Raw genomic sequence first — 16,095 nt, forward strand, 5'->3', positions numbered from 1 at the left:
AAGGGAGTATTGCCCAACCCAGACAAGATTAGGTGCATCAAGGAATGCCAAGAACCTAGGACACCGAAGGAAATCAAATCATTCATGGGATTAGCTAGTTATTATCGTAAATTCATAAAAGATTTTAGTAAAACCATTAAACCTTTAACAACCCTGTTAAAAAAGGATACACTATTTAATTGGGGTCATGAACAGCAAAATGCATTTGACACTCTTAAAGAACAATTAACCTCAACTCCAATATTACAATACCCAGATTTTACCCAACAATTTATATTGACTACTGACGCATCAGACTATGCAATAGGCGCAGTATTAAGCCAAGGAAAATCAGGAAAAGACTTACCAATCTCTTACGGCTCTAGAACTCTCAACAAAGCAGAGATTAATTATAGTACCATAGAAAAAGAACTATTAGCTATAATTTGGGGAGTAGAACATTATAGACCATATCTGTACGGCAGGAAATTTACTATCTATACCGATCACAGACCCTTAAGATATCTATTCGAAATGCAAAAACCCGGTACATCTAAATTTATTAGATGGAGACTCAGACTAGAGGAATATGATTATGATATTCAGTATAAAGAAGGAAGAATTAACTGTAACGCAGACTTCTTATCTAGAATCAAAAATGAAAGCTATGAATCATTTTTACGATATGATCACACTAAACTCAATTTAAAAATGCAAGAAATACAGAAATCATTATTAGAAAGCGACAGTAATATTGCACACTGCGTTTCTAAAGATCTGAAAATGTCTAAAGGCATTGCAGAAGAAATAAAAGGAATAATAAAAAACTATAATGAATTAATTAATACGAGACGAGATATAACAGATATATTACATTCAAAATTCGAGAATAAAATAATTTATCATTTAGTAACGAAAGCAAAATACTTTGACAAACCGACATATGAAAATGTCTTTCAAACGCTTAAAAACCTTAGAGATCTTTTAAAGGAAGATAAAATCAAAACCCTAGCTATACCAAAACTTGCTAGTGGAGAAGATAATTTAACTTGGAAACGAATTAAACAAATGATACAATACGTATTTAGAGACTCGGAAATAAATATACAATTATATATAAAACCAATTAACGTAAATCCAATAACTTACGACTTGATAAACGACTCAGAACTTTTATCACCTATCAGAACGCCTGATATAGACGAACTAATTCGGACAAGAGACGATCTTGACGAAGAAACCATGGACTTCAACGAAAACCTGTTCGATGAAGAACCAGATATTCAATTAAATTACCAACCTTCAGATAACGAACAAGAGATAGATTCTTCTAGCGAAATTAACTTTAAAAACTTTATGAGAACAATAAAACTAGGAACAACCGAAAACAACGAAAACGTTACGGAAACGAACGGATACTTATTAACCAATATAAATATTGCGTATCCAACATCATTAGACCTTGATGAAAACAACCCTTATTGTTTATCCATATTAGAAGACTTATCCAGTCAAGAAATGTTATCAGAAAGTGAAAAACAATTAAAAGATGTGATACTAACAGAATCAAAAGATTTCAAAAGGAAATACTTTCACTGTTTCACTAAAGTTCACTATTTCGATAAAACCGAAACTAAGATAATATTCGAAACGTTAGTTAATTTAAAAATTAAATTAATCGAATTTAACATTGACCAATTAGCAATAGCAAATTTCCAAAATCAATATGACACTATGTCAACTGCTAAAATAAAACTCATGATTGAATTTATATTTAAAGATACAAACATAAAAATACTAATATGTCATAATAAATTAATAACTCCAACATCTAGCCAAATACCAATCATCTTAAAGGAAAATCATAATTCTCCAACAGCAGGACATACAGGATTGATGAAAACCTTAGCTAGAATAAAAACTAAATATATTTGGAACAATATGAAAGACGACATATTAAATTATATAAAAAACTGTATTGATTGTCAGAAAAACAAAACTGATAGACATAAATACAAGGCACCAATGGAAATTACCACTACGTCAACGACGGCATTTGAAAGAATAGCCATAGACATTGTAGGACCATTAAACGAAACCGAAAAGGGAAATAAATATATTCTAACTGTACAAGATGACTTGACGAAATATTCTCAAGCGTACGCGATAAAAATAACAAATTCAGAAACAATCGCAATTAATCTTATCACACATTTCTCACATTACGGAATACCGAAATCATTACTCACGGATTTAGGAACTCAATTTACAAGTAACATCACGAAAGAACTTACGAAATTATTAAAAATAAAACATTTGAAAACTACGGCATATCATCCACAAACTAATGGAGCCTTAGAAAGATCCCATTCAACTCTTAAAGATTATTTAACAAACTTTGTAAACAATACTCATACAAATTGGGACGAATTATTAACATTCGCAATGCTGTGTTATAATACAACACAACATACCGCAACTAAATTCACACCTTACGAACTAGTATTCGGACATACGCCAATATTACCTAGTTCATTGAATGAATTAGAACCAGACGTAACATATGGAACATATATAAATACGTTAAAATTCAGATTAGCAAAAATAAGAAATCTTGCACGAGAAAACATAATTCGCGCCAAGATACAAGCTAAAAGAAATTACGATAAGAACATTCACGACTACAATTACGAAGTGAATGACTTAATACTGTTAAAAATGAATATTATACCACGTTCATTAAACAAGAAGCTGACTGCGAACTGGAAAGGTCCATATCGCATTACTGAAATACATAATAATCAAACCATCACCATTCGAATCGAAAATAACCGATTGAAACGCGTTCATAAAAACATTATAAAACCATTCTATGGATAAAATATTTCAGATTGCTCATCCTAACCACCAGACTCGCATCCTCACAAAACATCACTACCATTCCAAAAGGCAACGGCCTTTACTTTAATCAAATCGGAACGATCAAAATAAGCGAAGAAAGCTGGAACGTATTAACATATATTAATACAACTATTATTCAACTTGAATATAGGATTAAATTAAATAGATTTACTATTAAATAAAACTAAATTAGAAATAGACTTTACCGAAATGAACTCAGTTTATAGGGAACAAACGGAATTATTAACTTTAAATCTAGATAGATTAAGAGATAGAATAGAGACAATAATTTACTCCATTCTTTTCGCAAAACAGCAAATATTACACCCAGACATATTATCACCAGCAACCTTATATAAAGAATTAGAAGATAAATCAAAAATGATACCCAGTGGATATGAATTGCCATTACCACTTAGATATGAAACCTCACATACGTTAATGGACATAGGAGAATTGATAGTATATTCCACTTATGGAAAAATAATATATTTACTAAAAATACCACTAGTAACTTCAAACGAATACAAACTTTACAAAATGTATCCATTACCAATTCCACACGATGATCATACTGACATCTACTCACTAATACTACCAAATAAGAATTATATAATAAAGTCAAAAGACGAACTAACTTATGCCATGTTTGACATAATAAAAGAAAAATGTAAGATTATAAGTAACGGAAAATATGTATGCACGGAACTGAATCTGTTGTCAGTCCATCAAAATAATGAATGTGAACCCAGTCTACTAATCAATAATGTAAGAATTATTCCAGAAACTTGCAGAACTAGAAATATAAAAGGAAAAATAAACCTTTGGCAAAAGCTCACAGCTAACAGATGGTTATATACCTTATCTGAAAATGCCAGAATTAAAATAGAATGTAAAGATAAAATCAGTAAAATTGTAGAATTAATACATACAGGAATGTAAAGTTTAGACAAGAATTGTAAAACTTATAATGGACTTATAAAAATCTCATCTAACGATCAATTACAAGTAGAATATGAGAATCCATACTCAAATATTAACATCATTAACGATAAATGTTGTCTACTTAAAGACTTTAACAGCTCCTTATATAACGTAGATCCTATTGAACTAGAAAACGTTGAACTTTCGAATTCAATGAATACAATAAATAAACTGGAAAAATTCAACGACAAATTGGAAGATTATCAAAATCAACCAATCATTGTGAAACATTCACATGTACTTTTATATATATCTTTAACAATAATTATAATCATAAGTATAATCATAACCTTTATGCTTAAAGGATACATAATAAAAAAATATTGTAAAAATAAGCCCAGATTCAATATACACTTCAAGAAAAGAAATAATTTAGAATCAAGTAACGTAGAAATTCTAGATAATGAAAGTTCGCCTATGACAGCCGAACAAAGATTAAACTCAATTCAAATTCACTAAATTCAAATATTAGTGAATTACTTTAAGAAGGGAGGGATGTTATGACCTCATAGCATTGATATTTATAACGAAGGCCTTATCTGCTTTCCACCAACGATAACCACATACGGTCGCACCAGACGAATCAGATTACGAACCATGCGAACCGTCAGCACATTCCACATTCCACATTCTTTAGATAACCACATACGATCGCACCAGACGAATCGGATTACGAACTGTGTGAATGGTCAACACATTCCACATTCCACATTCTTTAGATAACACAAGAAATGGCGTCGTCTATTTTGTATAAAAGGGGATGCACGAACCCCGATAAGTTAGATTACCTCAGACAACACCACGTATAACTACTAGTAAAAACCCTAGTGAAAACCTAGTGAAAAACCTTGTGAAAACCCTAGTGAAAAAACCTTGTGAAAACCCTAGTGAAAACCCATTGTGAACTCTTGTGAAAAGCCTAGAAAAACCTTGTGAAATTCCTTTGTTTAAAACTAGCATTTATAAACATTAACTTCAACTTAAACTTAAAACATCGAAGTGATCTGGACCTTTTTTATAAAAGGGTGCCTATAAATATCTCTTAGGCTAATATTGTAAACATTATTAAAGAATATAATAAATTCTAACTAATAAGAAAAACAAGTGACTTTTTATTACGGAAACAAAAGGTGTTTATCTGGTTTGCTCGTAGATCAAACATTGATCTGCTTGTGAATCGGATATCATTTTTTGTGTCTCCGGTCCGTCAGGACATAACAATACATATATGTGCATATGTATACCATTGTTTGTGATATCATCTGTTCATATTATGGCACTAGAATATCTTATATAATAATTGTCTGGGAGGAATTTTCGTATGTGTGTGTGTTTATAGTTCTGTTAACACATGTTCCGTAATAAAATTTAATTAATTTTTTTGAAAACAAAATCGTATTTTTTAAATTTATTCTCCTGTTAATATCGACCGATCAAATGGAGTGCACAAGTATCACTATATTAAGGTCACTAGTGGATTATACTATGCCTTACTTAATATACATACATATGTATATTTTGATTACATATGATTCGATTATATTATAAAAGTTGAATATTTGAATGTTAAATAATTGATTAGTTAACTATCATGCACGCTTTAACACATAAATTAACATTGAAACATTCATTGTTTGCACATCATCTAGATATTGTTGAATTAAATTGTACCAAAAATGTACATATTCTGATTAAATATTTGGATTTATATATTTTTAGCAAATATTCCCAAGCCGTCGCAATGACCAAAAAAATCACAATACAATGAACCTAAATAATACAAAACACATAGGTATGTAAGTATGTACATTATACATATATATACACACAGGAGCATGCTACATAAATACATATAAATTGTATATATAATATAATTAAAATATATATAATTAAAAAAAATTGAAAAAAAGATCACATAATTTTGCAAATAAAGAGGAATGCTGATCCGCAACTGAAACAGGGATACGGATACGGAACTGAAAAAGGCATCTGGATCTGGAACTGAAAATGGAATCTAGATCCGGTACTTAAAATAGGAATCCGGATCCGGAACTGAAAAAGGAATCCTGATCCGTAACTGAAAAAAGAATCCAGAATCGGAAACAGTATATAAGCATATACAGGTTTTTTCTTGATTCGTTATTATTAGTCACCGGAGCCCGAGGGGGCCGTGTATTGTTCAAAGGTTGTAAATGCATTGTTAAAGGTTTGCCGAACAATGGATAGCACTGTGACTTTCCTACCTCTAGTTATTATATTCGTACATTTTGTTGGCTGTGTTTTAACTGTGACGTAAATATGTCGAATCGAAACGACTATTATAATTATTGACTATTAGAATTGCGCTATTATATATATATATATATATATATATATATATATATATATATATATATATATATATATATATATATATATATATATATATATATATATATATATATATATGATGATGATGATACATGATACATATGTATGTATGTATGTACAAGGGTTCCCAACCGGTCAATCGCGAAGCAACATTGATCGATCTCAATTACAATTATTAATATAAAAAAGTAGCTCACAACCTCAAAAAGGTTGCGTACCCAAGCATAAGAACATAGCTTATTATTACATATACATATACATACATTTATCATATACATAAGCATTGATTGCACTAAAATCTAGTGACTAGATAGAGTCCATGAGATAGTCATCGATATTGATTATATTATAATACTATAGTTCAGGGTTTCCCAAACTTTTTATGCAATGAAACACTTTACAAATCCGTCAGCTACATCTCGTCGTTGTTTTTTTTTTTTGAAAAATTAGGAAAATTTGAATTTTAAAAAGAAAAACGCAACTACGCAAAGTCCAATGCACTCGAAGAAGTATGGAATGCTTGTCACAACGAGGAAATACAGGAAGTGGAATATGATGGGTGAGAAGTATGGCAAAGGTAGTGAATAGAGTGAAGATATTGAATGTCAATAGGTGGGCCACGTGGCCAGAAAAATGGGCGAAATGTGAAAAAAAAATTCGGGTGTGACCAACCCATGACTTTATCTATATATTTAAGGAATATACGAAGGTTACAAAACAAAATTCGATATTGAACTGATGACTATGATAGTGATACAAATTGAGCGCAAATATATGGAAACTTGCACAAAACAAAAGTTCTACTTCCGGTTGTCAGATTTTGTTCAATTTTTTTTTATTACCAAAAATCACTACCAGTATTAAACTCATTAAATATCAAGAAAATAAAAATAATTTTACAGGTCAAAATAAAATAATGAAATAATGTTTTAAAAAAAAATACTACTTCCGGTTAACAAATTCTGACCAAAAGCCTACCAGCTCTAAGTTAGTACATAAAAAATAGAAATATAAATTTTCAGCTTAATACGTTTAGGGGTGTGGACAGAGTAGTGGGCACAACATTTTTGACATTTCCACAAGGAAAAAAATCCCACTTCCGGTTTATTAAATTAAGTGATTTTTTTTTTATTTTTACTTAAAATCACTATTTTTATCATACACAATAAATATCAAGAAGCTTAAAATAATTTAAAAGGTCAAAATAAAACAATGAAAAAATAATGAAAAATTGTTTAAAAAAAAAAAACTACTTCCGGCTTACGAATTCTGACCAAAACCCTACCAGCTCCAAGTCAGTACATAAAGGATAGAAATATAAATTTTAGCTGAATACGTTCAGGGGTGTGGACAGAGTAGTGGGCACAACATTTTCGACCTTTCTAAGAAAAAAAAATCCCACTTCCGGTTTATAAAATATAATAATTTTTTTTTATTTTCATCAAATTGATACAAGAATTATACTTGAATTTTTTTGTGACGAACACACATGTTAAAGGGGTCGAAAAAAATAGTGGAAGAAAAATCGAACAAGAGTAAACTGCTACTTCCGGTTGACGGATGCTAACTAAATTTTATAATTAACTTGGTATTAAACTTAAACTTCTAGAAATGAAATTTCAGTTCAATAAACCAAAAGGTTTCTGAAAAAAACATAAAAAACTTCGATTTTCTAGAGTAAAAGTACTGCTTCCGGTTCAGATAGAAATATTTAAAAAATATAAAGTTATAAAAATTATTATTTGTATTATATTTAAAAAAAATTCAGTCCGATTCAGTTAGTGGTTTGGGAGATAATTGAATTCAAAAACTTAAAAAAAGAGGATACCTATAAGGCGAGGTACCATTTCCGGTCAACTTAAAAATTTGAAAAAAATTTACGTCGTGTCGATAAGAATTTCAGTTTCAGTTCGATAGGACTAACGGTGTTAAAAATATCCCCAAAATACACACCCACACAGACACACACACACACACATTTTTTCTAGATCATGAAAACGTGATCAGTGATCGATTCTGAGTTCGAATCAGTCAAAATCTCGAGTTCGAATTTTCGCATGATCACAAAACTTCATCTATTGTTACTACGTACATAGATAAAGTAAAAATTGCTAGAATGGTATCTGATGGGATTGAATGCAAAAGGGTAAAAGTTAGAACGCGGGATGATGTTTGGGGTGAGATGGATGAGAGTTGCGCAAAACAGAGACAAGTGGAAGCGTGTTGGAGGGACCTTCATCCCGCAGTGGATGGTGGATGGCTGTAAATGATGATGATGATGATACAATGTAAATGTGTATTAAAAAAACATATTCGAAGCGAACGAATCTTAAGCAAAAATTTTCGCTGCAAATGCGCACCGCAGATCATTTTGAAGTCGCTGCAACACGCATACGTACGTATGTACAATGTAAAAATAGGGATAGAAAATGTATATCCTACCTAGAATATCCTCGCTGGAATCTTTGCGAGATATCGTGATCTTATCCTCGGCAACTCGGATGCTGTGCTTCGGCAGTCTTCTTTCTGGTGCTTTCAACCAGCTAGAAGGAAAATTATTACATCATGAAAACTGACAAAATCAACTTACATACATATGTAGTACATCAATTTTGATTATAAGAATAAATCGTACCTTTAACGTTTATATCAAACATTTTCTCTCCAGTGAAGAAAGCATCGCCTTCAAGAACGATATCGTCCTTATTCCATATCTTCTTCAGGCACGCCCAATTCAGGCGCCAGCCTTCTCCCAATTTCAGACAATTTCTACAACTGTCCAGTTTTTAATGTTCTGAAACCAGGACAGGCTATCTTAACTTCACGAACTGTTCTCGGGACACTTAAGTTTAAAATGCACAAGTCTTACGTTGATTTTATTAAATCTGCCACTAAACACGATTTCGATTGGAGACTTGAATTATACATATTACTTATGACTTAGTTACTTATTAACACTTTAACTATTCTATTTTTATCTTTTAATTTCACCAAAATATGACCGGCGTCATTTATCAATAGCGTTTTACGTCTACTTCTTTTCTGTACTGCAGTCTCTCTAAAATTTTTACGCACATTATATTAATCATGCTTGCTCTGTAAATATTCGATTGCAAAACATTATATTTTCAGGAACCTTTATTAAGCTTCTTTGATGTTTTGGCGTATTTCTGTGTATACTTCCCAATTTAAATCTGGTTTTTTATACTGAAATCTTAGACCTTTTATTTTTGGGTGTTGTTAAATATTTCATTTCAATATTTACCATTTCAGTCTTGAAATCATCCCACCATTATTTAGATGTTCATTTTCATATATAGAGTTTCCTCTTTAGGAGCATGTACATATGTATGTAATAGTCACAGCAAGATCTTTTTTCTTGGCTTAATTCTACCAGTCGATTCCCTTCTTCGTTTCTGCTACCCAAACTTTTTTTTTCAGTATATCTTTCAGTAAAACTCATGAATTATGAAAGCTACTTCGTGACATTTTTGGCAAATTGTTCGTAAAAACTTTCTTATCTAAAAGACGCCGGAATCTCAATATCGTGATCTTATTGAGGGTCATATTTTCAAAGAAATGTTTGGGATATATACATATATACATAAATACTCCAGTGGCATCCCTAAGAGCCGGGCTCAACTCGCGAACAACTTCGTTGAGGGCGATCACTAGTCACCGGAGCCTGAGGGGGCCGTGTATTGTTCAAAGGTTGTAAATGCATTGTTAAAGGTTTGCCGAACAATGGATAGCACTGTGACTTTCCTACCTCTAGCGATCACACCCGTCAACTTGTGTGTCGCGCGACTATTCGGCCGACAAAGTTGCACGGTGCGGCCCGGCCCTACGCCTTCTGGTTGGATCTCTCTTTGTCTGATTCCTCCTCCTATATCTGTCTGGATTGGTTAATCCTTCGAACAGAATAGTTATAGGAATCATTGGAATACGCAAGCCTCCTCACCACGACAAGGTGGAGATCCGTCGAGGAGGATAATTATTTATTTATTTATTAATAACAGAAACACACAATGTTACAATTTTTTTTAAAAACATGTTTCTAAATATTTATTTATCTATTATATATTAGCCCCGATCATAGGTGTTGGCCAAGCCGAATCCTTGGAATACACAAACCACGACAAGGTGGAGATCCGTACGAGGAGGATATTCTGCTACCCAGCTATTTCCGCGTGGACAATATTTTGGAATATGCAAACAGAATGAACTATGGAATATTTGCATATTCCAAAGTACGGGATCGACAAAAGAAAGTATCTTTGAATGACCGCCGTGAGAAAATATTTTATGTCAATATTTATTCTTTGATAAATAAATATTTGACAACATACTACTAAAAAACGTCGTATTTTTGTCGCACAGATTTACTAGGTGACGTCATACCGAGTCCTCTTGAATTTTGCTCGCGCACAAGTAAGTAAGGCTGTGCGACAAAAATGGGTAGATTTTCACAGCACACCACTCTTAATAATGCTTAATTCATAGGCTAGCTTCCTCGGTAATATGTTGATAGATGTTCCAAGAACATATCCACTCACGTTTCCACCCAATTTTCCACGCTCAATACCTGAAACAAAAAACCAAACATTAAAACACATTTAAAATTAGGTACTTCAGCTCATTCAATATAACAATACAATCGGCGAATGTATTGCATATATGTATATTATAGTCATTCACCTGCTGGATGAAGGGTTCTCCAACATGCTTCCACTCGGCTCTGTTTGGGGCAGTTCTTATTCATCTCACCTCACACATTTTTCTAATTTGGTCGACCATCTTCCCTGCATTCTCTCGGGTACCATTCTAGCACTTCTTTTGTCCACCTTTTGTTCCTTATTCTAGCCACGTGACCTGCCCATTGCCATTTCAATGTCTTATTATCCATTGCTCGGCTAATTGGAATGAAGAGTAAAAAATTTAAGAACAGGTTAGTCAATAGAGCGCTCTGGTTTCGATTTGCTTCAGAACCAGATGACCGGCGATTATAAATCAAAATTATAAATATTTTATATTTAAATAATATCGAAATTAGAGCTAAAATATTTTATTTGTTATCGTGTGTGAATATGACGGTGAACGCACCTAGAGATGTTACAGATATAGTTAAACTAAACTCCTGACTAACCTGGAAGACGACGTTACATTGTTTGAGGTAGATTCTTCCCATCTTCAGGCATCTGAAGATCAGCGAAGTGGCGGGAGAGGTGATAGAATTCAGTTCTCGAAGTGCACCCTCGTCGATTGTGGAAATTGTAGAGGTCTCTTCTTCGCCTAAGATCACATGTGATGATATCCAAACTGTGCAACATAGTGGAAAAGGCGACGACCGAGGAGCCTGTGCTCTTCACTTAATTCTGCTAGAATCCTGGGACTACGTTAATATATTTAAATTGGCGAATTTGGCGACAGCTTTTTAATGAAATATTTTCTTTGGTGTATTTCGGCGATTGAAACATGTTTTTATATTTGTCATGTACATAGTTCTGTAATCAATATGTTAAGATTGGGAACTAATGATATACATACATATGTATGTATTGTACCGGTGGGCCTGGTTTCACCAATTTTCGTCAAATGAACTATTTGTACATTTTATACATGAATATAATTTGTCATCAACTGTTTATTACAGTATATGTACTTAATGAAAACAAATGCTTTTAAACTGAAAATTCTAGGATATTAATTTTATTTAAAATTAACTGAACCCGGTTTGCGTTACAATGTCATGATAACGCATGCAATTCCCGTTCCCGTTTCCGTTTCCGTTCTCGTTCCCGTTCCTATTTTACCCTTACAACGCAGGTCGTGACGCGAAAACATTTGAAATTATTGCATTGCAATGCCACTCATTCCCATTTTTCCCGTTTCCGTTCCCGTTTTTGGACGATTTTTTTCACAGTAAGCTTTCCGGATATGCATACCACAAATCCTGAAAGTTCCATCGTAATCGGTTGAGTGGTTTAGGAGCCTATACGAGACAGACAGACGGACATTAATTTTTATTTATGTATATAGATAATTAATTTGCATTTAATAAATATTGCATTAGAAATTGAGAGTCGAAACATGGGAAATATTGATTTTTTTCTGGAATGATTACTATGATGTTCCTGGTACCAAACCGACGAAATAAGTATAGAAACTGAGAGTTTATTTAACGTGAATTGATGTTTCGCATTGGACATGTATTTTAATTATTGCAAGAGAACTTAGACACGATCCAAAGGTGGATACAATTCTAGACAATATAGGCAAACGAACAAATGTCGGTCCATGGGACATTTACACTGAAGAAAAAAGCTTGTCCTCTCGTAAAACTGAACGACATGACATTTAACAAGCAGGAGACGCCAAATATGTTGCAGCTTGACAAAACTTAATCAATAAAATGTGAGTAAAAGAGGTTAGTAAAAGAAAACGAGGTTAGTAAAAGAAAGAATCTAGACTTTAGGTGAAGCGTCAATGGGCACTTAACCCACAAGTTAAGATGGAAGAGGAAGAAAAATAAAAAGTTTGCGGAATTTCATAAAAACGACAAATAGCATCGTAAATAAATTATGATAATGAGAAGTATGTATGTATACTGCTTCAGTGTTTTCAGATAATCATTATTTTTAAATTTTGCATAAATTTGTATTTTTTTTTTTTGAGCCAATGAAATCACCAATAAAATTTTCGTACTAATTATATGAAAATCTTTATTTAAAACATATTTTCAAATAATTTTCCTTAAAATTTAGTATTTGACCATCTTATGATGCGGTGCCTCTATGTAAAGGTAATGCTTAAATGATCATCATGAAAAACACTAATTTGGTGTCAATATGAAAATCATTGACATTTTTAATATGTTTGGTACCGCTAATATACATACATATGTATGTATGTATGTAATAATGAAAACATGATATTATAAATTATTTTTTTTCATATGTCATAAACCCTGTCGATCCCCTTTAAACTGATCATAAGAATATCGCGGCAAAATATCGTATATGTATATGTACATATATACGTATACAAAATATATTTATATTTAAATTTATCCACACAATCATAATTTTAAGGTACTTCAAGACTATCGAAGTCTATTAGACTATAAGACAATTAAAAGTTGATATTAAATATTCGTGTAAGCACAAGCCATCTATGTATGTATGTAAGTCAACCGGGTTGGGGTTAAAAATATGTTGAATATTCTATTTATGAAATACGGATAAGGGGTTCTATTTGGGAAATAATATGCCATAGTCATTTGCAACTAACACATATTATAATATTTTTTTAAATAGATTAAAAATACATAGATACATATTAATACAAGGGAATAAATGTTTTTTAACACCGATACAACAAAATAAATATTCAACTACTGAAATACAAAAACTAGGTTCATTGGCTAGTTTTCAAAACGTGCACGAAACATTCTCATTTCTAATGACATAACCGGGTTACACAGGTTGATGATTCATTGAGATTTCGCGTCACCCAAATTTTCAGTGAAACATTTCATTGCACTATCATCGAGATGAGAACCACTCACGATTGTCGGAGTTCAAAGATTACTTAATATACATATGTTTATATGCTCGCATTGGAAACTCGCCGAATGCCCCTCTTCGCGGAAAGGCGGAATTGCAAGACGAAATAATTCAAAAACGATGAACGTATAGTATCTCAGTACCCTACCACCACCAAACAGAACGTTGATATACACGCTGTCATTGGACATTGTAATCCAACAAACAAAATAATCCCCGTAAAATCGGTCTCTATCCGACACCGCACAGCGGGCTCATACTGGGCATTGGTGTCGCATTCAAACGGATTTGTACAACCGCGTTCGACAAGTATTTACAAGTACATGCTCGATTTGTATATCCGCTCGACGTTCGAGCAAGCGCATTCAAAGAAAAAGGCATGTCCGAAAAGAAATACGCATTTTTTAAATATGCGTTTGTCGAAAGATGCGCTCATCCGTTTACACAGAGATACCGCTTCGGGGGCCCATTGTTAAATATTGTTAAATAGGCTCGACAACGGTATCGACCGGTGTGTACGCTGCATTACGTGCAAAGGTGGAAAATCAGCTAGAGATTTCGATAAAATCTCTAGACATTCATCCGGCGAAGCCCACTGACGAGAAGATTGGACGGCAGACAAGTTTGCCGATAGATCTGCCTACGAAGTTTGCCATAGAGAGAAATCACACGAAAGTTCAATTTCAACTTCCATTCTCGCAAGATTGTTGGAGACAAATTTTGGTACACAGTAATATGTCAAGTGTCTCGATTGTCTTATTTAGTCTTTGCATCTACCTTTCGTCAATGGGTCGCATTAAAATGTTGACGCAGTGAAGCCATGAATACTGTTGCATAGGGGTGGGTGGAGGATCCAAGTAAAAGGCCAACAGTCGTTTCACAGCATTTATTGATGATTCAGGAGATACACGTATAGCCAGTGTTCAGTCCAGAATGAATTATATCGCCTACGTACCGCCTTATAAAGGGTAGATCTCTCAGGACGCCTAATTTGTTTACCTGTTGTATAGTCACGTATTCGGATACGTATTTCCAAGACATTGGGTCTTCCCGTACCGATTCTGAGAAATAACTAATAACGGTCATTGTTTAGCCTAAATGCACTTAGAGTCCAGATATAATCTTTGGAAGTAAGTGCATGCATTTAGTTAATCCGATAACAGATATCCTTTGGTCTAAGTGCAATTCGCTCAATCCGCGGCGTACGTAACAATACTATAACAGCGTAATTGAACATCTCAGATCTTGCGAATACACAGCCCTCGGTTAAAATAAAATAATGCTTACGGGGGGAACAAACGCCACAACATATACACGACAAATATTACATTCAGATAAACATCGATATAATTGAGTATTTAATAATTGAAGTTTTGAATATATTAATAATTGATTAATTTATAATCAAGGCACAAGCTATTACATATAATTTAAACACTGATTTTTTCACAACATCTAGATATTATTGAATTAAATTGTACTAAACAGATATTCTGATTAAATATGAGTATTCAGATAAAAATCGATATAATTGATTATATGATATTTGAATATTTTGAATAATTGATTAATTAATAGTCATGCATATTGCATGCTACATATCATTTAAACATTGAATTTTTCACAGCATCTGGATATTGTTGGAATTTTGAATATGAACTAAAAAGCACGGTAAATTAAAGTTGTCACATTTCGGAATTTAATAAATAGTTTTTTAAGAATATTTGGAGTGCACATATAAATGTAATATATACATATATGAATTTTTTAATAAAATTATGAATTGCCGCACCTTGTATTGTATAACATCATGTGTACTATATATAGTTTTATATTTATTCGATACAAATAAGATTCAAGCCGTTGTTCAATGGCAGACCATTTTGTGAGTTTATTTGCAGAGAGCAACGTCTCCTGAAGGCGACTCATCTAAGAAGATTATAAATAATACAAGATTATTCAGAGGTGAAAGTCTGATCGCAGGACATCTTGTAAGTTACGGATCCTGCAAGCCCGGGCCGTGCTTTTAGTGTTTTTTAAGTGGCGGCACTTTATCGCCACTGTCCCGAGACTGGCCTAGTGTATGTATGTAATAGAGGTTTTATATGTTATACATAAGTTAAATCTTGCCACAGATTTAACTGGCATATATTCCGTCTCGGCGCTCCTTGCGATCAGCGATTCTGGGATTCAGTGAATCAGTGATTCAGTGAAAACGCGATCAGTGATTCTGAGTTCGAATCAGTCAAAATCTGGAGTTCGAATTTTCGCATGATGACAAAACTTCATCTATTGT

The sequence above is a fragment of the Arctopsyche grandis genome, chromosome 2 (assembly GCF_051622035.1).
Source record: "Arctopsyche grandis isolate Sample6627 chromosome 2, ASM5162203v2, whole genome shotgun sequence".
Classification (NCBI taxonomy): Eukaryota; Metazoa; Arthropoda; class Insecta; order Trichoptera; family Hydropsychidae; genus Arctopsyche; species Arctopsyche grandis.